Source organism: Suncus etruscus, chromosome 13, assembly GCF_024139225.1.
Source record: "Suncus etruscus isolate mSunEtr1 chromosome 13, mSunEtr1.pri.cur, whole genome shotgun sequence".
In the NCBI taxonomy this organism is placed as follows: domain Eukaryota; kingdom Metazoa; phylum Chordata; class Mammalia; order Eulipotyphla; family Soricidae; genus Suncus; species Suncus etruscus.
In genome coordinates, this window is record NC_064860.1 from 11852983 (window position 1) to 11855577 (window position 2595).

Sequence of the window (2595 nt, forward strand, 5' to 3'; positions counted from 1 at the left end):
TCTTGGTTTTTGCACAGATCTTTCCTTATGGTTCCAGAAGTTCTCTTCAGACTTGGTTGTCAAAGTCAGACCTCTGGAATTAGAGATCTTGTTTTTTGTACAATTCTTAGGCTGCAGCCTAGACTACGGTCTTACTGATTGGTCCCAGGAAGAGTTCTGCTCAATCACTGCTGACAAAATCCGTCTTCTGTAATTAGTGATCTTGGTTTTTGTACAGATACAAAGACAAAGTGTCTTCTGATTCTATGTTACTATTAGGCGATGAGGGAAGGCAACCTACTCTTAGATCAAGTTGTTGCTTTTTCCTCTTCTCAAGATGTATCAACATGGTGCAAGTTGGTACCAGCATACTATTAGGAACTTCCAGGGGAGAGCTTGATTCCTGGTGCTGTTGCAGGGAACTCTGTTAGTTATAAAGTTGGGATCTGGGGTTTGGTTGGACAGTCGTTTTCTGATCACATGGTGATCACATGGTGAGTCCCCATGGTGGGAGACAACCCTGTATTATAAAATTTCTGAGTTCTTATATCTAGTAGATAAGAGCTTATTATTATACATAAGATTACCCTTCTTTAGTAGGCCTATGCAAAAGGGGGGCTTGTGTTATATTATATTATTGCTGGTGCTTTTGTGGGTAAGAATGATAGGTTATACATTCTCTGTGCCCTGGCTTTGAGCTGAGCTTTTATCCCAAGCTAGACTTTTTATCCTAAAATTTTGTACCAAGACGAACCAATCAAAATAAAAATAACAAAAATGATAATGAAAAATAAAAAATAGATAAATAGATAAAAATAATAAAAAATTTAAAAAGTATGGAGGAGGCTACCTTTACATTTAAAAATAAACACATTAAGAGATATAACTATTGAGGTATTAAACATACAGAGAAATATAGTTATACCCCTTACGTCTTTTGAGATAATCTTGGGGGTATGAGATGCATTGGAATTAACCTAGATATCCAAAAACAAATGAGTGGATCAAGATGTGGTACTTATAATACTTCATAGCAGTTAATAATGATACAATCATGAAATTTGCAGTAACATGGATGGAACTAGGAAATAACATGTTACATGAAGTAAGCCAGAAGAAGAAGGATAAATACAGAATGATAACATTTATTTGAGGTCTTTAGAATATATGCCATATATACATACAATCCTCCAAGAACAAACACAATGGTCTGCCAAACACCATAGGTACCAGGGTCTAGCAAAGAGAAGCAATCAAATCCAATGGAAGAAGAGAAACACAAAGCCTCTATTATTTTATATACCATAAGAAACCGACAACAATGGAAACAGCTGTTTAGAGCAAACGTGTTCAACCAACTTCTCATTACAATGTATTATAATAATGTTCTAATGTATTTATTCACAGAACCAGGTTCAGAATATGATTGAAATTCAGGGACTCCTGTTGCAGTACTTACTATCAATATGTTCTAATGCCTTGATTGCCTTAGGTATAAAACAAATCTTCAACCAGATATGACAACTTTATAACAAGACTTCTTCCATGCTTTCCATTGGCCATTACCCCTACAACAAGACTTCTTAATAAGACATTTACAAACATGATTAATACCCAATGTCTAAATATTACTGTGATAAGTAGCAAACATAATAATTACTTTCAATCAAATGAAAAATTAAATGATAAAAACTATTTATTTATATAAATATAATCATAAGACCTTAGAGTTAGTTCAAAGGTCTAGTGCACACACTTAGAATTGAAAGCAATTAAATTTTGTTTTCTTTGATGGCTATATTCAATAATATTCAGGAATAATCCCATATATGATGCCAGATTCAAATAGGGTCTGTTTCATGCAAGGCCACTACAATTTTTCCTGTACGATCACCCCATCCCACTCTTAGGTTATTTCCTTAGCTTTGCATGGTCCTTTTCTACTAAGATGGATCTCCAAACATTGTGCTAAGAGTAGTCTTTGAGGGGCCGGGCTGTGGCGCTCGAGGTAAGGTGCCTGCCTTACCTGCGCTAGCCTAGGAGACGGACCGCGGTTCGATCCCCCGGCGTCCCATATGGTCCCCCAAGCCAGGAGCGACTTCTGAGCGCATAGCCAGGAGTAACCCCTGAGCGTCACCGGGTGTGGCCCAAAAACCAAAAAAAAAAAAAAAAAAAAAAAAAAGAGTAGCCTTTGAGCACAAAGAAAAATAATGAAAGATAACATTTATCATTGCTTTCTTTATGTTCACTCAATAAATGCTTGATTATTTAACCAAAGAGTCCAGAATTCAAATCTCGTATGCTTTTGCACCAATAATAGTTACTGAAACTTTTGCAAATCTTTGAAGTCTAAATTAGAAATATTTTTATTTATTATTGCTTAAAAGTAAAGAAAACTTTCAAATTGTTAAACAGATCAAATGTACTGAGGACTGTGCTTTTTTTATTATAACAGAAGCCTATGAGTTTTAAGCCTGTTTATTCTTGATCATTTCATTGACATACCTCATGATGACATTGAAGAATGTCTGAAATCTAAGAAAAGATAGACTTTTAGCAAGATTTTCACTCCAAAAGCATGTCACAATGAGTTTTTTTTAATAGCATATAGTGCCT